The sequence below is a fragment of the Lynx canadensis genome, chromosome C1 (genome assembly GCF_007474595.2).
Source record: "Lynx canadensis isolate LIC74 chromosome C1, mLynCan4.pri.v2, whole genome shotgun sequence".
Classification (NCBI taxonomy): Eukaryota; Metazoa; Chordata; class Mammalia; order Carnivora; family Felidae; genus Lynx; species Lynx canadensis.
In genome coordinates, this window is record NC_044310.1 from 81151353 (window position 1) to 81176058 (window position 24706).

Consider the following 24706-nt stretch of genomic DNA (forward strand, 5'->3'; position numbering starts at 1 on the left):
ATCCTTTTTATTTCTGTGGTGTTAGTTGTCATTTTTCCTCTTTCTGATTTTGTCTATTTGAGTCCTCTCTTTATTTTTGATGAATTTGGCTAAAAGTTTATTAATTTTGTTGATCTTCTCAAAGAACCAGTTCCCAGTTTTCTTGATCTGTTCTATTGTTATTTTAGTTTGTATTTTGTTTATTTCTCTGCTAATCTTTATTATTTCCTTCCTTTTACTGGTTTGGGGCTTTGTTTGTCCATCCTTTTCTAGTTCTTGCCTTGTAGTCAGAAAAGATGCATGATATGACTTTAATCTGTTTGAATTTGTTGAGGTTTGTCTCGTGGCCTGACATGTGGTGTATTCTGGGGAATGTCCCATGTGCATTTGAAAAGAATGTATATTCTGCTGTTTTAGGATGTAACCTCCTGAATGTATCTGTTAGATCCATCTGTCTAATATGTCATTTAAAGCCATTGTTTCCTTGTTGATTTTGTTTGGATGGTCTTATCCATTGTTGTAAATGGGTGTTAAAGTTCCCTACTATTGTTGTATTGCTATTGATTACTTCCTTTATGTTAGTTATCAGCTGCTTTATGTATTTGGGTGCTCCCATGTTGGTTGCGTAAATATTTAGAATAGTTATATTTTGTTGTTGGACTGTCCCCTTAACGACACACTATATGTGTCCTTCTTTGTCTGTTGTTACAGTCTTTAATGGTTTATTTTGTCCTATGCAAGTATTGCTACCATGGGTTTTTTGTTGTTTTTTTTTTCACTGCCAGTTGCATGATAAATACTTTTCCATCCCTTTACTTTCAATCTGAAATGAGTCTCTTGTAGACAGCATATAGATGGGTCCTGCTTTTTCACCTATTCCATTACCCTATGTCTTTTGATCAGAGCAGTCAGTCCATTTACATTCAAAGTAATTATGGATAGGTATGTATGGATAGGTATGTCATTTTGTTACTTGTTTTATGGGCTTTTTTTTTTTAGTTCTTCTCTGTTCTTTTTTGCTCTGGCTCTCTTCTCTCATGGCTTGCTGGCTTTCTTTAGTGATATACTTGGATTCCTTTCTCTTTATTTTTTGCATTCTATTACCAGTTTTTGATTTGTGGTTACCATTAGATTTACATACATGTAACATCTTCTCCATATAGCAGTCTATATTAAATTGATGGTCACTTAAGTTTGAACTAATTTAGTATAAAAGCACTAAATTTTTATTCTTACTACCACCTTTTAGGTATATTGTGTCCTACTTTATATTGCTTAATTTTCTGAATCCCTTGACTTATTTTTATAGATATATTTACTGCTTTTATGCTTCCTACTTTTTTTTTTTACTCCTGTTTATGTTCTTCCCTTTCCACTAAAGGGTCCGTCCCCTTTAACATTTCTTATAGGACTAGTTTACTGGTCATGAATTCCTTTAACTTTTGCTTAGGAAACTCTTTATCTCTCCTCTATTCTGAATGATAGCCCCAATGGATAAAATATTCCTGGTTGCCATTTTTTCTTTTCTCTTTTTCCAGCACTTTGAATATATTATACCACTCCCTTCTTGCCTGCAAAGTTTCTGCTGAAAAATTAGCTGATAGCTCTATGGGGTTTCCCTTGTATATAAGTATTTTCTTTTCTCTGCTGCCTTTAATATTCTCTCTTTATCACTACTTTTTGCCATTTGAATTACTATCTGCCTTGGTACACTTGGTTTAACAATGCTGGGGGGAGGAGGGCTCTCATGCCTCCTACATCTAGATTTCAGTTTCCTTTCCCAGATATAGGAAGTCTTCAGCTATTATTTCTTCAAATAAATTTTATGCCCCCTTTCTCTCTCTTCTACCTTTAGGGTCCCTATAATGTGTATGTTATTATGATTGATGGTGTCATGAGTTCCTTAAGTCTATTTTCATATTTATTTATTTATTTATTTATTTATTTATTTATTTATTTTCTCTTTCAGTTTGATGACTTTCCACACTTTGTCCTCCAGGTCAGTGATCCATTCTTCTTGCTTCCTCTAGCCTACTATTTATTCCTTCTAGTGTATTTAAAAAAAATTCTTTTCAATGTTTACTTATTGTTGAGAGAGAGCCAGAGAGCACAAGTTGGGGAGGGGCAGAGAGAGAGACAGAGGGAGACACAGAATCTGAAGCAGGCTCCAAGCTCTGAGCTGTCAGCACAGCACCTGATGCAGGGCTGGAACCCATGAACTGTGAGATCATGACCTGAGCCAAAGTTGGATGCTTAACTGACTGAGCCACCTGGGTGCCCCCTCTTTTAAGATTTTTATTTTATTTATTTTTTTAATTTTGATGTCATTATTAAGTTCTTGATCTCTGATTCTTTTTTGTGTTTTCTATCTCTTTTGTGGAGGTCCTTCACTCTTTTCTCTAATCCAATGAGTATCTTTATAACCATTGCTTTAAACTCTCTATCAGACATATTAGTTATCTCCATTTCATTTAGCTCTCTTGCTTTGATTTTGTTTTATCTTTATGAGTACTAATTGATATTATATTCATAATGGAAATTGTAGGTCACATGGTGAAGATAATAATTATAATAGACTTACCATAAGTAGTGAGACATAAATGAGAGAGAAATTTAAAAAATTACATAATGTATGGAGTTGGGGTGATCTCTGTGATAATTGTGGGGAAGATGAAAGAAACATCCATTAAATTCAGAAGGAAAATAAGAATGAGGAGTTGTTAACTTAAGTCTTACCTCTCCATAAAATGGTGGCTGACTGGTAGAATATTTGAGAAATGTGAATAATTAGTACCAAAGTGTAAAGAAAGTTAAAGATATTAAAGGTGAGGTGTTGACGTATTTACTAGATATGAATACAAAATAATGCAATAGGTTTTAAACAAACATAAACATTTACATAGGCAAGCATAATTTTCTGTCCACACTGTTGAGTTGTAATTTATCTTTTTCCAAATGTTTGATTTTTCCACTCAACTGAGTTCTTCAATTCCTGGAATAATATCAAACTTTTCTCTTCAGTACTAAACTAATGCTCAAATATTTACTGAATAAAGATAGAAGAGAGAGAAACTAAGGGAGAGAGGGAAGGAAAAAGGAGGAAATTCGGATAATGCTCTATAAAGTAGTTATACTGCAGGATTATGTAATCTTTTGAATGATGCTACATTGTTCAGAACATTTTGGTAACTTTCTTTTGGGGACTGCCTTAAAAACTTAAGGATTTTTAAAAAGTTCTCAGTGGCAGAACAACTTGATCTTTCAAAACTGAATTTGCTTTTGGTAATACTGAGAATTTAGCTGCAGCCACGTCTATGGAAAAAGTAGGATCATCCTTTTCAATAATAGCATGTGGGATTAGGATATTAGGTGTGCCTAAAAGATAAGAACACTGATTTTCTTCTGTGGTTTATAAACTGTTTCCCAGAAGGCAATACTAAACAAGTATCCACAGATATATTTAATTTTTTTTTTTTTTTTAGCAAATAACATACAATTGGATTAAGTGCATAGATTCCCAGGGTCATTGTTTCAGAGATAAATATTCATTTATAGATATGAATTTGAGTATGCTAGTAAATCATCCTTATTTGTTTTCAGCATTTTATTATGAAAAACTTCAAGCATATAGAACATGTGAAAAAATTTTACATTGAATATATACCCACCACCTAGATTTTACCATTATTTATTTTGTCTGCTCATCACATATCTGTTCATATAAATATCCATACAACTATTTATAAATCCACTTTATTTTGTGACACATTTCACAGTAAATTTCAGATATCAGTATATGTCCTCCTAAATACTTCAACATACATGTGATTCATTAGAAGTCAGTATTAGCAATTTTTTCTTTTGGTGTAAAATTTACGAACAATGAAATACACAAATAGTGTATATCAAAAAGTGTAAAGCCACTGCATTTTGACAAATGTATACACTTGTGTGAACCAAATCCCTTGCAAGAACACTACCATAATCCTGTTTGTTCCCAGTCCATCTGCACACTCAATCCCAGTCCTTGCATCAGAAGCACTTCTGAATTTTTCCCATCATAGATTAATTTAACTTGTTTTATAATTTCAGGTAAGTGAAATAATATGGTTTGTATTTTTTGTGTAAGTTTTCTTTCCCTTACCATAACATTTTTGAGATTCGTGCTATGGGTTGTGTGTATCGTAACTTTTCTTTTATATCGCTAAGTTTCATTCCATTCTATATTTATGTCACAGCCTGTTGACCCATTCTTCTGTTGATAGACACCTGTCTCTTTTCCTATTTGCCTATCATGAACATAGCTGCTACACAAATTTTTGTATCTCTCGACCAAATACCTAGGAGTGGAACTGTTGGGGCACTGCTTAAATGTACGTTGAGTTTTATTATAGCCAGACCTTTTTGTGCCATTTTACATTGCCACTAAAATGTATGAATTCTAGTTACTCTATTACCTCACCATTATTTGTTGTGGTCTGTTTTTTCAATTTCTGTTATTTTGATTGTGTCCTGTAGTGATTTTTCATTACAGTTTTACTTTGTTTTTCCCCTGATGACTAACGTAGTTGAGCATACTATCATGTGATTATTGTCCATTCAGATACAGTCAGTTCTTTTTATCTATGGTAGTTATGTTCATTAAATTCATTGCAAACACTGAATTAGTTCCTGCCCCTAGGTAAAAGAAAGTGTTAGGTTCCTATAAAGCTCTGGCCACATCATTTTCATCATCCAATCACTACATTATTTAATATGTATTGCTGCCTCGTAAACATTGAGATCTGCCAACAGCACTATAGGTCATGTCTGAATAAAGTATCTCTAATGTATGTATTTTCTCCATAAGACACCATGATCAACACCAAATGAATACACACACCATGTGCAATTGTAAATAAATAATTTGCATTCTCTGGTTGGAAGTTATAGTGTTCCATAAATATCAGTTAAATCAGGCTGGTTGATGTTTTTCAGATTATTTACACCTTTTAAAAATTGTTTAATCGTTCACTTAATTGCCAAGAGAGGAATGTTCGAATATTGACTTATAATATTGGCATTGTCCATTTTTCTCTTTATATCTTTCCATTTTTGATTTACATATTTGGATTTATAATTGTCTGTCTTCCTGATAAATTAGACTTTTATCAATTTGAAATGATTATCATCCCTGATAATATTCTTCATGTTTAAGGCTATTTTGTCTGATATTAATATAGCCATTCTAGCTATGTTATTACTACAATTTGCACGGTGTATCTTTTTCATAACTTTTCCATCTCACCTGTGTCTTTATATATTAAGTACATCACCTTTAGACAGTATTCACTTGAGATTTTGCATTTTCACTCGTTCTGACAATTTCCGCATTCTAACAGAATGTGTATTTCAATAACGTTACTGTAATTTATATTACAAGCCAATTTATATTTATATAATTCACATTACTATCCTATTTACATTATTGTATTGTTATTTATGTATATTCATATATTGTTCTTTAGCAATCACAAAATTTGTTTTAGTAGGATGTACATATATAATCTGCATACAATGCTTTCTAGTTCCTCCCCCCCCCCCCTTTTTTTCCTTTCTAGTTTCTTTAAAACCCAACTCAGGTGTCACTCTCTCCGAGATTTCCTTTCCTACTCCATTACCTCAGGCTCTGCTCCTATTAAACATTGTAAGTACATCTCTTAGTATACGCCCTCATTTATATATGAGTATATTTATTCATTTACCACAGTGTGTTACAATGATAAATTTATGCATCATTTTTTCTACTAGTCTAAAAAGTCCTTAAGGAAGAGAGCTATGTCCATATTGCCAGGGTAATGCCAGGCATAATGACTGCATGTTGGATTGAGCTTCACAGCTTAAATGGCATCTGTTGTCTTTCCCCAGAAACCCTCTGAACGTGCAGGGTGCATGTTATCATCCTTATTTACAGATGAGGAAAATGAGACTCTGGGCCATTTGAGGACTTGCTCAAGGTCATACAGCAACAAAGTGGCGGAGCCAAGTCTTTGTGTTTTGTGATGAGAGGGAATAAGTAGATTGTATTTAACTACAAAGGATTTTCTGAGCAAGTGTAATTACTACTAATCTCTACCACATGCATGTTATTTTAATTGATCTAAATATAGTATTTGCTTTAAGTAAAAACAAATGCATGATATGTACTTTTCAAACACTTGATTAGTCTTCTGAAATTTTGTTGGGTGAAACACATGGTTCAGGACTAAACAAATGTGTTATAGCAATGTTATAGACTGCATGTATAGCATCTAATTTTTCTGGGGATTTCATTCTTTCTGCTGTTAAATACTCAAAGTCCAGGTTTTCATTGCTACTGAGACTGGAGAGAATCTAGTCCACCTAGGAACACTATGTCCATCTGTTCCTAGCACGCATTATTAAATTGAAGGCAACTAGAAGGTAGGTGAACACTTGCCAGATGCAAACTAAATTCTCCAGAGCCCTTGTAGAGTCCATACATTTCCTCGGGTTCATTGCCAGTTTCTGACTGTAGGGAATTTTAGTCTTGGGATATTTGTACGTTGACAAGTTGCATCGAAATTCACTACTGTTTCATTATCCTCAATTTGTAATCTTTGGATACAGTTTCCTAAGTCCCTGGAGTCTTTTAAACCACATGGTTTGGTTTTTTTGTTGTTGGTTTTTTGTTTTGTTTTGGTTTTGGGTTTTTTTTTGTTTTTTTTTTTGTATCAGCCTTTCTAGCTCTACTTGTTTTTTGAGAAACAAATAAGCCACATTACCTGTGAACAGGAGAATGGGGTCCTGATAAGCACCCTATCCATGTATTTTTGGAACTCACAGGAATTAGTTTGACTATTTACAGATTATAACAGTTGGTAGTTGAATGTTTTATTTTCATTCCCAGTTGGTGCAATATGTTCACAGCTGATGCAATGGCTGGCCCATTTGATTTCACATATGGTCCACTATTCGGGGCCCTCGAAGGCTTTCTTTTGTAGTTAGTCTTCTCTAACACTATCATGTTATTTAGCTTTGCTTTTGTCTGCTGGTCAAATAAAGAAAAAAAAGAAAAGAAACCTCAGAACCTTGGCAGCTGTTGAGGAAATCAGCAACTCAGTTGATGAAGATTCAAAGAACTGGGTCAAAATGTCCCAGGAAGAAGATTTTCCTTAACCGATGCAAACAAACAAAACGCTTCTCTACGTTGCATGAGACTGAGAGCACACACACAGACGCAGTCTTCTCTTTTGTTTTTCTTTCACTTTGAAGCTGTGCCTAAGCTGTTCTTAAGTGTTTTCAGCACAGTTAAGTGTCAGAGAGACCATGCTGTCCTAGGCATCCATTTACATTGGAAAACCTCGTGCCACAAGCCCTTTAGAAAATACTGCCTTTTGGGCAGTTTTTACAAACTTAATTTCTTTGCTGCTAAAATTCACTAAGAAGGATAGTATCAGAAGTGAGCCGGAGTCACTTTGGCAAGACTGATTCCACAAAGCATATTAGACACGAGGAGTAGAACTGCAAAATTAATAACACTGAAAACCCAAACGCAAGCACCCTCCAGCAGTCATTATAATGCGATACATAATCAGTGTTTATCCTGACTCTAAACTATAACTGATAAAGCCACAATCTCATAAAAAGATTATTGTCAAGACTATTGCATTACCCTCTGAGAGCTAAAATACTCATTTATTCATAGTAGCAGATTGTAATAGCTCTAACTCCCTGAGAAGTGGGCATTGTGTGATAATTGAGTGGGCTGGGATGTTAATTGTCCTCCACTTCACCTCTAGATGTTTAACTGCTTATCTCTTCAACCAGCAAACAATAATGCACTCTTACTTGCGCCTTCCTGTTCAGATAATTTTGTGAGTTGAGTAATTTATTTGTAATAGAGGAAAAAGTATCTGTGCAGGGGCAATGTTTAAATTGTGCCATGTTACGTATTAAAACCAATTGGAAGTAGTGTTGTGTACTTAGGGAGCTTTCCAACAGAGATGCTCTTGCAGGACCTGGGGAGTAGTTGGAAATGCAGGAATATGACCAAAACACAGAATGACATTAATAGGCATCACTAAATCAATAATGCTTGGTTACTTTCCTACACTCTTTTCTATTAGGAGCAACTTGTCTCCAACTCACATGACAAAAGTAGCCTTTTATGGTTCAGGGAGCTATGCTGGTGTTCCATGTTGCTTCTTGTCAAACACTGCAAAGTGGAAGATGGTAAACTATCCAGACTTGTTACCATTGCTGCTGTTTTTTCACAGCAGCTTCCTTTTGGAACTTTGTAATCATACAAGGGAGTTGGTGGAGAAAACCCAGTACCAGACACTTCCTATCACGTGTTGAACCTTTACTGTGCACCAAGCATTAAGTTGCCCTTATTTTGCATATTATTTCTTGGATTTTACCATAATCACATTTTGTAGAGAAATATAAGAAAAATCATCAAAACTTGGAACTGTCGAAGAAAAAAAACCTATCCTCTAACCCGTTAAATTCAGGGCCTGGAGGCCTCAGAACTAAAGTGACAAAAAACAGATTAACAGGGAAAAAAGGCATATGGTTTTTATTGATGTTAGTATCTTTCTGTGTATGGCAGCTTCACAGAAAAGAAGTGAAAACTCAGACTGGTTAGACTTGGGGCTTATACAGCATTTTAACAAAGAGCACTAAATTGTGGAGGAGTAACTAGACAAAAGGAGGAGGAGTTTGGGCTCTAGGGAAGGTAAACTGTGTGGCAGTGACTAGGAACTATATGGGGGAACTGATGGAATAGAAGGGTTATTTTTTCATAAGGTCCAATTATGCACACTCACTTCTGCATCAAGTCCCCCTCTCTGGTTCTGAGATTCAGTCTTTTTTTTTTTTTTTTCCTGGCGCAAGAAAGGTGCCCCCTTCTCATGAGAAATTTATGCTCTGCCTCCAGGAAGATACAGGGAGGGCAAGTGCTCTCTCTCTGCCATTTGTCAGGTGACTTCAGCTTAAAATAACGCTTATTCCATTCATTTCTAGATCAAATTTCAATAGTTGCCTTAATTACCAAAGGATCCTACGCTAAGATTAAGAAAACCAAAGTCTTACCTCTTATAATCATTGGTTTTGAAATAGTATCTCCACAATTGTTGAAATAAATAAAAATAATCGATCAGCTGATCTTCGAGCTGATTTCTTGAATCCCTCAAACTTTTGGGTTTATGGTTTTATGGCATTATTCCTTAGCATTCTTGTTGATAACGACATTACAGCACTCAAAGAACATAAGAAAGTTGATCAAAATACTCACTAAGTGCCTACCGCTGGGTCTCAGTTTCCTTTTGAGCATAATGAGGATAAAAATACCATCCCTCAGGGTTGTTATAACAGTCAAGTGTGATGATGTACTTAAGCATCCAAGGATGTGTCCAGTGTGCAGAGTCTGTATTTGTCGGAAAAGTTTGTGAAGTCCTCTCTGTGTCCAGAGCTCCGGAAACAAAGCATTTTTCCATTACCTTAAACCGTTGAGTCTCAGTTGCAGAAGACTTGTCACCACCATGAGCTTTCAATGTCATGTTGGCTCTTGGTAACCTGTGGTGAACAGGCTGGCACCAGTCAGCAATGGGCAAGACAAAGACATGGATCCTAGAAAAATCTGCACTGGGAAGAAAGCAGTGATTCTCTGGGCCTTGTCCTTCTATATATAAATCCGAAGCAGTAGCTATGTGAGCCCTCAGAAAACTCCCCAACTAGAAAAGCAAACCAGGATGTGGATTTGGAAGCCATCTGCATCCAAATGAACATTGAGAGGATGAACATTGAGAATTTCTCTGAGTTGGAATCACAAATGGAGCCCTCAAGAGTTACTAAGTTTAATAATTTTTTAATGTTTTATTTATTTATTTTTGAGAGAGAGAGAGAGAAAGAGAGAAATCATGTGTGCATACAGGGGAGAGGCAGAAAGACAGGGGGACAGGGTATCTGAAGTGGGCTCTGTGCTGACAGCAGAGAACCTGATGTGGGGCTGGAACTCACAAACCACGAGACCAAGACATGAGCCGAAGTCAGAAGCTTAACTAACTGAGCCATCCAGGTGCCCCAAGAGTTGCTCAGTTTAAACCTACCCTCCAAAGTCCTCGAAGTATCTTGACTCTGGATTCCTGATCACAGTTTTTTGACCTGCCTCCTAATCCCTGAATGTGGACCCTGGTTTTTGGATCAGAACACATCTGGGAAGAATTCAGTCATCTTTGGGCTGACTCTCCACCCCTAGGAGAGGCCTCATGATCTTAACCCAGCTTCCTGATATCACTGCCTGGCTAGATCTGAGTATTGGCCTTGTTGGTTCAGAGTAACTCCACCTGTGTTCCCAGGTCAAAGTTTTACTCAAGGAGATAGGGAGCCTGAATTGGTAATGGATGCAATACCAGGCATCCTGTCTGGAATAGCCTGAAGACCATCAGTTTCTGGGTTCTGACTCACAAGCCAAAGTCTGGTTCAACTCTTTTATTTTGTTAATTCTGTGCCCATTGGCTTCAGTCCTTCCTGTCTGATTCTTGACTGCAATGTTAGTTTGGTTGTAAAGATTCTTGGACTTGCAATCAACTCATTTCCTCACATCTGCTTTCCAGAAATGGCAGTAGCAAAATGGTATCATAAGAAAATTGACACTGAAGCAATTTAAGACACTCTCTATCCCCAATAGGAGGAGGAGAAGGAGGAGGAGGAGGAGGAGGAGGAGGAGGAGAGGAAGAAGAAGGAAAGGAAGAAGAAGATGAGGAAGAAGAAGGAGAAGAGGAAGAGTTTAACATTCCCTGACTCTGGGTAATGTGATCATAAATTTCTTTGGCTTCCAGCCTCACAATGATGTTGTCCACTACTTTTTAAAAAAAAGGTGGTCATATCCTGAATCCACAAATTTAGTCACTTTTCCATAGTCTCATCATGCATGAAACATGTTACTCTAGTACTTTCTGGAGCTGCCTTGCCTCATATACAGGTAGATGGATTTGGATATATTATATTGGTAACTCATTAACATTGAACTCATGGCCAAGAGCACCGTAAGTCATGTCTGGATGAAGGCTATCTAACATATGTATACTATCTGTAAGGCACATCACAACTATCTTCCACTTAGGAACACCAAGCAGCATTTAGCACTACACTTGGAAGTCATTTTAAACATCAAAATCACCAACAAAAAACACAAAATGTGAAAAACATGACACTAAATAGACCAGAAAAAGGTCTTGTTTACATTATGAAAACTGAAACAAGGCAGAGTATTGCTTTGTTCCACTTCAGCTGGGACATGTGTGTCGATGACTCAAACTTTTTGCGACTCTCTGCATATCCACAAATGGCTATGACAGTGAAGCGACCATTGATTTGGGGGTTACACATACATTTTAGTTGAGTAGGTGAATTTACAAAAATGGAACCCACAAATAATGAGGAGTTACTGTCCTGTGTCATTTCTTCAATGTAAAGGTGTTAAAAAGAAGAGGAAGAATTAAAGAAAAGTCTGAAGTTTCTAGAAAAAAAAAACCATGCAGTTATCAGAAAATGGGGCAATAGATTTTGGATAAACAAAAGTATCATTCTATTAAAGAGTGTTTCTCAAATTTTAATGAGTAAAATTACCAAGACATCCTGCTGCAAACACAAATTCTGCTTCAGTAGGTTTCAGTAGGTTTGAATTCTGAATTTCTCACCAACTGCCATATGACACCAAGGCTGCTTAGATAATCTGTGGGGACACTGTGAGTAGCAAGACTCAATAGCTCTTTTTTAAAAATGTTTACTTATTTATTTTGAGAGAGAGAGACAGCATGAACGGGGAAGGGGTAGAGAGGGAGAAAGAGAATCCAAAGCAGGCTCTGTGCTCTCACCAAGGATACTGACCCAGTCTTTATCCCATGAACCATGAGATCATGACCTGAGTCAAAATCAAGAGCCGGAGGCTTAACCGACTGAGCCACTCAGGTGCCCCTCAATAGCTATTTACCAGATTCCTGACCTTGGGCAATATACTTAGTATCTACACTAGTTTATGGTAGGATTAAATAAAACAATGCATGTAAAGCTCTTAAAACTGTGTATGCTACATAGTAAGTCCTTAATAAAGGTTATTGATGATAATGACAGTGAAGAAATATGCTCCCATTCCTCACATTCTAAAAACAACAAGCATACATACATAACAATAAAATATTCATATTTAATTTTGCTTTCTTTTCCTTTAATATCCAAACTTAAGAGAGTAGGTTGTTACCATTCTCTCAATTTCTTCAGCTGCTCTTCATTCCTTAGCTTCTGCCCCTACCAGTCTCTAAGATATGCTCCCACTGGCATTGCCAGAAATAATTTTTGTAGATCAATAAGATGGAGTCTGCTCAGTCTTATGCTATTATATTGTTAGACAGCTTTGTAATAACTGGCCCTGCTGATCTTCTCCTCCTTGACACTATTTCCTTGAAGTGGTAGATTAGATAACTGCTCCTAATTCTTCCCTCCTTCTTTGAATTAAAAGTATGTATCTGAGCCCTCTACCATGTGACTCTGCAGAACCTCTTTCTAAGGTGGGTAACATATACATCCTACTACATTGATATTGGGCTAAACCACCTGACTTGCTGTGGCTGATGAAATGTTGGCAAAATGAGAATGTAAAAGTTCTAAGGCACAGTCATAAAAGGCAATGTGTGTTTTTACTCAGAGCCTTGAGTTCCTGTGATCTACCATTACAAAAACATTCCAGAGGCAGCAGCTAACCCTTCAGCCTGGGCCCCAGAATGAAGATATATGGGTAGATCTGAAACTACCAAGAGGCTTGGGGTCCAGCCTAGTGTAGCTCAGCACTGCTTAGACAAACTGCAGCCGGCCTGCAGACCCATAAGCATAAAAATAAATTGGTTTTGTTGTAAGCTTTTGCAATTCTTACACAGGAAAACAATGTCAACAACAAAAACAATGATAAATACACTCGACTTCTGTTACTTCACCCTTAGTTCTTAGATTTTCTTCTCAGTCTCTTTTTTTGGGTGTGCTTCCCTCTAAAAAACCTAAAAACATCTGTGACCTTTAGGATTTGTTCTTAGGACAACATCTCTTTTCATTCTGTAAATTATCCTGCACATCTCAGTCACTCATGTTCAAAACTGCCACTTATAGGGTGGTGAGTCAAAGTTTTTATCTCTAGCTCGACCTGTGACTCTCTTCAGGGACTTCAGACTCCTGCTTGGTGTTGTTAGCTCAGTATCTCCCCCTGGATATCTTACGGACATCTCAAATTAAAGGTTTCCACAACCAAACACATATTTCCCCCCACTCCCTTAACCATGTTTCTTTTCAGAAATGAATTCCAAGCTCCGTCCTGCCTTGAGGACTTTTTGTCATCACTATTCCTTCTGCTGAGAGAACACATCTGCCTTAGGCAGCTCATTCTCGTCCATTGGGTTTCAGCCCAGGTATCTCTTTAAAAGGGTCCTTCACTGACTGCCCTGTATGAAGGATCCCTTTCTACTTATTAGCTACTTTAAAAATTACATCTGTGGGGTACCTGGATGGTTCAGTTGGCTAAGCATTTGACTTTTGATTTCGGCTCAGGTCATGATCTCATGGTTCTTGGGATAGAGCCCCACACTGGGCTCTGCGCTGACAGTGTGGAGCCTACTTGAGATTCTGTCTCCCTCTCTCTGCCTCTCTCTCTCTCTTTCTCTCCTTCTCTCTTTCTCTGTCTCAAAAATAAATAAACATTAAAAAAAATAAAAATTACATCTTTGTTTATTTGCTTCATAGTACTTAAAGCACTCATACTTACTCCTTTATTTACATATGTGATCATCTCTCCAAACACAGTATAAAGTCCACAAGGGCAGCAAATTTTTTGACCTATTGACCATATACTCAGTGCCTAGCCTAGAGCTGGCAAGGAATTATTTCCCAAAATATTCCAGAAAGAATAAATAAATTTGTTGTCTATTTCACACTTGCATAAATGGCTCTATCATGTATCTAATTATCATTCCAGAAATTTAAAAGCCATCCCTAAATTGTTATTCTTTCTCATCACTACCCCACCACCAACTGTCAAATCTAGACTTTAATTCTAAAATATTTCTTATCTCCACCTCCATCCTCTTTGTCCTCATCTTTACTATCACTGCTGTATTCAAGCCTTGATCATCTTTCTCCCAGGATAGAGATGCAACCTTTGGAGTAATCTTCCTGTATTTGTTTGTTCCTCCCTGTATTACTTTGATTTCACTTGTGATAATACTGGGTAACAACTAACCCCTAACTCTTAATGATTTAAGTAACAGATAGGTATGGCATGCTCATTAATTTGTAGATCTACTGCAGTTTGGCCAAATTCAGCTGAGCTTGGGTTGGTTCCAGGCTTTGGATCAGGCTCATCAATCTGGAACCCAGATTTAAAGAACGGCTAACTGGTACCTGTTCTTTTCATGGCAGGGGAAGAAATCTGAAGAGGGCAGGAGAAAACTCACAGTGCCTCATGGAGCTTTGGGAACTGAAACACTAATTCTTGCTCATATTCTGGAAATTGGGCAAACCCAAGCCAAACCTCAATGGGGTAGGAAGATTAGACTCCAGTAGGAGGTACTACAATTCACATAGCAAAAGATATGAGCATCTAATTTTACTATGAATGAAGAACTGAGAATGATAATATAATATAGTCAATCACACTCAATATCTTTTCTTTACCTGAGTCCCAAAGAGATCTTGGTGAAAAGCAAAACTTCATGTCACTTCCTTTAATTATGTCCTATAAGATAAAACTCAAACCATTCCTACCTACTGCTCAGGCCTTCTCTCCTTTTCACATTTTATGCTCCAGCAACAGCAAACTGCTTGTAGTTCCCGGCTGTTCACACCAAGCTGTTTCATGCCTCTTTGCCTTTGCTCACGACATTTCTGCATGGAAATGCTTTTCTCACTCTCCATTCCATTTCCTACTGGCTAATTCCTATTCATTCTTCAAGATTCAGCTCATGCATGACCTACTGGATGAGACTTCCCTGACCCTTCTCTCAGTTCAGTATATCCACAATGCCTTGTGCATTTTCCTATCATGGCATTTATCAGGTTGGATGGAAATTATTCATTTGTGTATATTTGGGTACGTCTTCTTTTGGACCATAATTTTTCTAAGTGTAGAACAAACTTTCTAATAATTAAAAAATTGTATTTATGCTTCTAGCATCTAGAACAATATGTGGCATGTAGTAGACACTCTATAAGTTTTGTAGAGTGGGACCACAGTAATTCTTATTTTATTGCACCTAAGTTTATTATTCTAAGCCTTAAAAAATTCTACTTTCTGTTGAACAAACCTTTGTTCACCCAGTTCATACACTGTAATTTTAGAAAATTAAACTATATTTTCTCTTGGCTTGTAACCACCCCCTCCCCCCCCCAAACACGCTCTCTAAAGAAATTCACCAATACAAGGCATACCAGTCAATATGTTCTAGGTCCTAGAATATTACATTTATTTCAGTGAGTTATAGCATGTACCTTTTTGCTTGGTCTTTTTTTTTCTTTAATTTTTTTTAATGTTTATGTATTATTTTGAGGGACAGAGACAGAGTGTGAGCAGGGGAAGGGCAGAGAGAGAGAGGGAGACACAGAATCCAAAACAGGCTCCAGGCTCTGAGCTGTTAACACAGAGCCCGATGCAGGGCTCGAACTCATGGACCGTGAGATCATGACCTGAGTCAAAGTTGGACACTTAACTGACTGAGCCAGCCAGGTGCCCCTGGCTTGGTCTTTTTTTTTTTTTTTTTTTGGTTGCACTTCTAGGGTTCTTATCCAGACTGCTGTAAGAGATGTGATGCTCCACCCGCTTATGAAAGGGTAAAGGGTCAACGAGACAATGCAAATGTGATTTTAGGGTAAAGAAAGAGTGAAGTGAGAAATAATGAAAAAGAAGGAAAATCCTTTTGTCTCTAGGAGCCATTGATTATGTTGCAACAATCAAAGGATAAAAAGAGCCTGTCTTTTGTTTTGTTTTCTTCTGGAATGAGAAGTGGCAGGCAGAATTTAAACTAAAGACTCTAATGGCATGATGACTTCAGGTAATCATTGGAGAGATAGCATTGAGGAAAAGTCTAATCATTTTATGGGCAAGAGTCCTGAATGAGAATAACAAACTCTTCCTTAATTGACATCATTACATTACCTACCACCCTAAGGCAATAGGTAAGCAAGCCTTAAATTGTCAGGTGCTTTCATTTCTTTCATTTGCCTTTGTTAATTTCTTTGGTTCATAACTCACCCAGTGGCAGTAAAGAGAATAATTTTTAAAATTTGGTTTTCTTCTGTTCAAGTGGCAGAACCCAGAACTGACACTTTGTAATGAAGGCTACTAGAAGAGCCAATGTATTCTTATTTGTGTTTGAATTTTCTTATTAAGGCTGGGAAAAGTAGGGGCTTGCTCCTGTGTTTTCCTTTGCTTTATGAAAGTGATACGTATTTTTGAATTTCTTTTTTTTTTAATGTTTATTCATTTTTGAGAGAGAGAGAGAGAGAGAGAGAGAGAGAGAGAGAGAGAATGAGTGGGGGAGGGGCAGAGAGAGAAGGGGACAGAGGATTCGAAGTGAGCTTTGCGCTGACAGCAGAGAGCCTGATGTTGGGCTCGAACCCACCAACTGCGAGATCATGACCTGAGCCAAAGTCAGATGCTTAACTGACTGAGCCACCCAGGCACCTCTATTTTTGAATTTCTTAAGAGCTATTAACTTTAGGTAGTAATGCTGGTTTTCTAGAACTGTGAAGTGTATGATAGGTATGTTACTCTTTTTAAGGTATTGTTTCCCTATTTATTCATCAATCCCTGTTTTTTTGTTTTTGTTTTTGTTTTGTTTTTTTTGTTTGTTTGTTTGTTTGTTTTAAATATCCCACATTGCTACCTTTGTCACTGGTCTGTGGGGAGTTTTCATTCTAATGTAAGCTGGTGTTCAGGTCACTTCAGGTTTATTTATTACAATTTTTCTTATCTTTTTTCCAAACCCAGCCCTTCCCTAATCCATTATGCTCAACACCTCTTATTTCTGAGACATTTTCTTAACATTCTTCTACCTTCCCTAGTGATATTCAAAGCATATTTCCATAAAGTCACTAGAAACATTCAGTTCTTGTGTCTGCCACCCTACCCTTATCCTCACCTCTCCTCACTTGCCACATTCTCCAGACACCTCTATTGTTACCTGACGTCCTATTTGGATCTCACTCTTTGCCACTTCAGTTGGCAAGTACTCTTACCCTTGGTAAGTACTCTTCTTGCTCTTCTCCAACTATCTCCTGAAATCTACTTCCTCCTGGCACTGGGGCTTTATCATTTTCAAAAGCAGCACCTCTGTGATTCATGCCTTTTGAACTTTTCTATATGGTAATCTATGACAGTGCAACAAGATACTGCAGAACACAAATAATAGAGATCAATATTTATTAAGCCTTTATTATGTGTTAGGTGCTGATCTCAGTGCATTATCTCAATTAATCTCCATAACAATCTTGTGCAGTGGGTATTGTACTATTTCCATTTGTCTGATGAATGAAAACCTGAGTCATAATGAAGTAACTCTTCCAATGACTCCAATAAAGGGTGGAGCCCAAAGAACAACTTTACTAAAGAAAAAAAAAAAAAGCTTAGTTATAATTACTGTGAAAATTGAAAAATCAATTTTTTAAGATATTTGAACTCTAGGGTATTTTTGCAGGAGATGGCAAGGGAAATGTAGGACTTTCAGTTTACAGATGAGTGAGAAAATATGCCAACTTCTAGGGTAAACTTGACTTAACTGCACAAACAAATCTGAACAGAACTTCAAAAACGGTGGAGTAGAGTCTGATCATGACATGACATCCAAACCCTGCTAAGACACGTATTTTAGTCTGCACAATGGCTATAACAGAAAGATCACAGACTTAGTGCCTTACACACAGCAAACATTTATTTCTCACAGTTCTGGAGCCTGAGAAGTCCAAGATCAAGGTGATGGAAGATTCAGCATCTGGTAAGGACCCACTTCCTAGCTCATAGATGACTGTCTTTTCACTATAAACTTACCTGGCAGAAGAGTTGAGGGAGCTCTCTGGGGTCTCTTTTTTTAAGGGCATTAATCCCATTCACGAACATTCTGCCCTCATCACCTAATCACCTCCAAACACCATCACTTTAGGGAGTAGGTTTCAACTAATGAACTTGAGAGGCACATAAACAGTCTATAGCAATACTCCTGGGATCAGGACTCAGATTGAGATAGTTATGGAACCTAAACACTGTAAAGGTTACTGTACCCATTTAGTAATGTGATTATTATTTCCAAACAATAGTTCTGAAATAAATCTAATAAATTTAACAGAATTCTCATTTTGTTATGACGACTCTTTGCATCTTTCTAGGGAATACCTTATTCTTGTAAAAAAAAAATCTATTGTTGACGCCCCTTTGTTAGATAATGCCTTCAACATATGCTTAATCAGACTACTAAATAGCCTGTTACTTTATGAACAGATGAAAAGAAACAATGAGAGGCAATGGTGCTATTACTAGTAAGTCACCTCCAAAAAAATATGGTTTCCTGGAGAGCTTTAAGTCACAGACTTTTAGCTCAGATTGAAGGCAGTTCCAGAAGATAGGTGATCTATCTTTCTTTTGGATCCCATTCTGGTCCACTGCCTTTCCTAGAGCAAGGAGATCTTCAAAATTAGGAGCAGTTGCTTGTTCCTTTACAGGACCAACCACCACATGTTTTCATAAAGACAGTACAGAAAAGAATGTGGTCTAGGAGATACCAAGGAGCAGACTTGAAAGACACTGGTTAATATAAACTCACAAAAGCTCAAATATATCCCCTGCCATGTGAAGGTTTCAGTTCATATAAGTTCATACTAGTGTCTTGACCTTGACATTCACCCCGACCCACATCAATATTCTTCTTCTTCAGAGGTGGAAAAAGTCCAATAAGATAGTTTTGAGCTTCCTTTGAGTAAAATTTGGTTTGTGTGCTGTGTGTGTGTGTGTGTGTGTACATATAACTTTCTCAAAAGGAATGAGTTTCAAACCCAAAAAGCATTTTGAGCCATTGTCCTGTTTTTCAGCCATTCGCCCAAAAAATATAATTAGTTGCACCGGGCTAAAGAAAAAATGTTCCGTTTTACTTTAATTTAGCTAGTAAGATAGATTTCAGTAATTCTGTGTCTTATCTCTTATTCAGAATCTGTCCTAGAGGCTCAAAACAGAGAGTCAGGACTTCTGCATGGTGCACTTTACCAGATGCATTTTAATAAGAAAAAACTGTTTTAGAGGCTTTTCAAGATGGCAGCATAGAAAAGTCCTGAACTTACTTCCTCCCATTAACACAATAAAATCTACAGTTACATATAGAACAATTCTCTCTGAAAAAGACCTGAAAACTAGCTGAATGGCTTCTCCACAACAATGGATAAAAGGGCCACATCTAGGGGCACCTGGGTGCCTCAGTTGATTAAGCAGCAGACTCTTGATTTCTGCTCAGGTCGTGATTTCATTATTTGTGAGATCGAGCCCTGTGTTGGGCTATGTGCTGACAGCGCTGAGTCAGCTTGGGATTTTCTGTCTCCTTCTGTCTGCCCTCCCCTGCTTGCACTCTGTCTTAAAATAAAATAAATACACTTTGAAAAAAGAATCTTAAGTAGGCTCAATGCTCAGCATGGAGCCCAATGTGGGGCTCGATCTCACAACTATGAAATTATGATCTGAGCCAAAATCAAGAGCCAGACGTTTAACCAACTGAGCCACCCAGGTGCTCCAAATACCATCTTTTTAATAAAATATTTTCTGATCTTTTCCTTGATCCCAGATGGGGTATCTTTTTTATTAACTTTAGGTAATTTATATTTTCTTTCTTTAAAAGAATCATTCATTATAAGACATTTTAGTCAAACAAAAGGTTTGAAGAATAATATAATGAACATCTGTGTACTCACCGCCTACCTCAAGATACAAAACATTATTGGATTATACTATGAATCATCCATGCAAGAACATGTAGCTCTACTTAATTTACTCCTTATTGAATAATGCCCCTTCATATGATTATATCATAATTTCTTTATCTGCTCTCTGATTTATGTATAATTTCCATTTTTGGTAACTTTCTGTAATTATAAACAACAATTTTTATGAACATATTTACACATATGTCTTTGTGAACATGAGTAATAATTATCTGACATATATTCCTAAGAGTGTATTAATGCCCAATTGTTCTCCATAATGACTTCATAAATTTACACTCTTGCTGACAGTTTCTTCTTCATCGACATTTGATACTGTCAAACATATAAATTTTTGCCAATCTGATGGGTATAAAGTGGTAATATAACCTTATAGTGTTTAATTTGTCTAATTAGCGGTGGGTTTGACATATTTTCACATATATATTTTGTCCAACCAAATTCTCTTTTCCTAAATTGCCTTTTATTTTTTTCAACTAAAAAAATTTTTACTGTCTATTTTTTGAGAGAGTGAGAAAGAGAGAGAGACAGAGCATGAGTCGGGGCAGAGAGAGAGGGAGACACAGAATCGGAAACAGGTTCCAGGCTCGAACTGTCAGCACAGAACCTAACTAAGGTGGGGCTCAAATCCATGAGCTGTGAGATCATGACCTGAGTCGAAGTCAGATGCTCAACTGACTGAGCAGCCCAGGTGCCCCCTGAATTGCCTTTTATAGATTTTTGTTCAATTTTCTCTGGTCCTGCTTTGTTTTTCTCTTATCTATTTATAGAATTTCTTTATATATTCCAGATGCTAACATTTTATTGAGTATATGCATCTCAAAGAACTTGTTCCAGCTGTTGGATTGGCTTTTTGCTTTTAAGTTTATTTATTTATTAGAGAGAGAAAGAGACAGAGAGAGGCAGAGAGAGAGACAGAGAGACAGAGAGATAGAGAGAGCAGGGAAGGGGCAGAGAGAGGAAGAGAGGGAATCCCAAGGAGGCTCCATGCTGTCAAGTGCAGAGCCTAACACAGGGCTCGATCCCATGAACCGTAAGATAATGACCTGGGCCTAAATCAAGAATTGGACACTCAACTTACTGAGCCACCCAGGCGCCATGCTTTTCACTTTTTAAATGGTTACTCTAAATGTGCCAGAAAATTTTAACATATAGATACTTGACCATCTCCTCTTCATGTATTAGCTAATTTGTCTTGTCTAAGAAAGGTCTCCTCACCTTAAGATTATAACATTATTTCCTGCTTTCTTTAAAAACATTTTTTTACCTTGTTTCTAATTATCCTAAATGTATTTGTTAATATGGTTAGATTGAGAGTCATTTTTTTTTTTAAACTACAGGGATAGCCCATTGTGTTGGGTTGGATTCTCCAAGAAATAAACTCTGAGATGGAGATTTGTACCCGTGTAGTTTACTGAGGAGATGCAAATTTAAAAAAATATAGAGTAGAAAGGAAAGAAAAATACGATACCACAGATATTTTTAAAACCATATAATAAATAAGTACATTTGAAAATTTAGATTAAGTGGAGTAATATTTGGAAAATTAGAAAATGCCAAAATCATCACAAGGAGAAAATCTGACCACATCAAAACCTACTAAAGAAAATAAAATGTTTATCTAAAAGCTTTCCTCTAAAAGTCTCCTGACTCAGACTCCTTTAAAAGTAAGTTGTAAACAAAATTTTCACAGAACAGATAATGTTCTCTTCCACAATTTTTTCCAAAATGTAGAAAAATTAATGCTGTCTAATTCATCTTGAGGCTACTACAGCACTGATTACATAGCAAGGTAGAAAAATTTAAATAGAGAAAATTTCCATTTCACAGAAAAGCCATTGATCTAAAAATCCTCAATAAAGCATTAGCTAAGCAAATGCAACAGTGCATTACCTAAGACTACATAAGACATCCATGAACCCTGATGGAGTGAATGGTACTCACATTACAATTTCATCATGAGCAAGAAAACCAAGGGGAAAAAAATGAAACAGCACTCTTTTCAGATTTAGCAACAGACAACACAGCATATGATCCCTGAGAGAAGGTAAAAAAAAAAAAAAATGAAGCAAACCTCACCATCTTTCCTGCTTTCTTCCTGGAGGCACTTTCCAAACTCTGATGCAAGGAGGATAAATCCAAGCAGAAGACACAGGATTCTTTGAATTCAGGAGAAAGATCAGAGTTTAAGGAGACGGCGACAAATGGAAAAGGTATGTATCTATATATATCTAAGATTTTTGCTTCTCTTAATGATTGGGGAACAGGATTTAATTTATACGGTGTCCTAAATAACAAAAAAACTGAGCAAAGTATATGAAAAAAACTTTCAGAGTTTCACAGACAGAGAACTCGTGAGATCTGCAGAGAGGTCTTTTCAAGTGTTGGACTGAGTACTGATAGCACATGTGCGGGATGAACACAATGCTGGGGAAAGAAACACTGGAAAGCAAACAACTATCAGAGCTCACACAGGGCTGAGAATGCTTTTGCTTCCATAGGCAAAGTGTCTCAGTAAACATGGAAAATTAGGTAGTTTTTGTTTGTTTGTTTGTTTGTTTGTTTTTTAGTAATGGAGCTAAATTAGCCCTACAGCTACTTTGGACTGACTCAAACTAACTTGAAAGTAAAACTGTAAACATTAAACTGATTGCCACTAAACTAAATGCATCCAGAACATTTCCCAACACTCTTTCAAAAAAAGCAATTGTTAACAATGTACAATTAACCATGTTTAGCATCTACAAAATGCTATCAGTCATGCAAAAAAGTAAGAAACTATGACCCACAAGAAGGAGAAACACCAATCAATGACAGAAATATTACAATTAGCAGGAAAAGATATTAAAACAGCTATTTTAATGTGCTCCATATACTCAAAAATGTAGTGAAAAGATAATAGGAGAAAAACAGAAGATATGAAAAAGATCTGATAGAATTTCTAAAGATGAAAAATACATTTTAGGTGAAATATATGTACAAATTTTGCTGGATTCATAAAATGAAATCGTATTCAACAATAAAAAAGAATGTATTACCTATATTCTCAGCATCAATGAAATTAAAAACATGTTCATCAAAAGAAGCACATACCAAAGTGAGCATACTGTATGACCTAATTGATATGAAACACTAAAAGTACAAAACGAATCTATCCTAACACAAGGCAGATTATTTATTTCCTGATTTTAGAGATTGGGGTAAAATGACTGCAAAGGTATAAATACAATTTTTTTTTTTTTTTTTTTTTTTTTTTTTTTTTTTTTTTTTTTTTTTTTTTTTTTGGTGATGGAAATGACGCATGTCTTGACTGGGATGGTAGTTTCAAGGCTACATGCATTTGCCAGAACTCACTGCACTGTACTTAAAGTGGATTTACTCTGTGGTGCACAATTTTTAAAAAATGTCTGTTTATTTTGAGAAAGAAAGAGAGCATGTGCAAATGAGCAGGGGAGGGGCAGAGAGGAGAGGGAGAGAGAATCCCAAGCAGGCTGTCCACGCAGAGCCTGACGTGGAGCTCTATGCCACCAACTATGAGATTGTGCCCTGAGCCAAGACCAAGAGTGGGATGCTTAACCGACTGAGCCACCCAGGCTCCCCCCATGGTATATAATTTTTACATCAAAAAAGTTGATTTAAAGAGAAAAATACATCATGCTGTAATAAAGTTTATTTTAAGAATGAAATGATGGCTAATATTGGGCAATCTATCCATTTCTGATAAAACATATCATTAAACCAGAAATAGAAGAGTGTCCTTAACTTTATCAAGTGATAGAGATGAACAAAACCCAAACCTGTGTGAAACATCATATTTAATGAAAAAACTTCGGAGGTATTCCCAATAAAGGCTGGGAACAAGACAAGGATGCCCACCATCACTGCTGTTATTGAATACAATGATGAAGATCCTCGCCAACTTTCTAGTTAGGGAAAAAGAAATAAAGTTTACTAGTTAGAAAGGAAGAGATGAACTGCCTTTATTTACAAATAATATGTTTATCAATATTAAAAAAAACCCTCTGCATACAATCAATGATCCAATTATTCTAGAGAGTTCAGCAAATTTGCTGCATAAGCAAATTAATACTGTTCCTCTGTAGCAAGGGGTTGACAAACTATTGCCTGCTGGACAAATCAGGCCATCACCTGTTTTGTAATTAAACTTTTGTTGGAACATAACCATGCCCATTTGTTTATATACTGTCTAGGGTTTCTTTCTTGGTACTACGTCAGAGTTGAATGCTAGAATGGGAATTGGCCCACAAAGCCTAAATTATTTAGTTTCTGGTATTTTACAAAAAAAGTTTGCTAACCCCCACTCTGAAGCAACAATAATTAAATAGAAAATATGATACAAAAATAAGATGCAATTTACAAAAGTAACAAAAATTGTTATATATGTATAAATTAGCCTAAGAGTGAACACTGCCTTTATGAAGATAATTAATGCTTTTATTAAAGACTTAAAAGCAGATCTATCTAAATGGGAAAATATTCTGTATTTACAGATGGGGCAACTTATCATTATAAGATACAAATTTCCCTTACATTAATCTGTAAACTCAAGGCAACCCCAAGAAAAATTACAGATGGATCTTTTAGGAACTCAGCAAACTCCTTTTAATCTTTACATGGGAGAATAAAGATCCATAAAAAGAAGAGTGAAGAGAGATAGTTTCCCTTCCAGATATTTAGATAAACCTCAAAA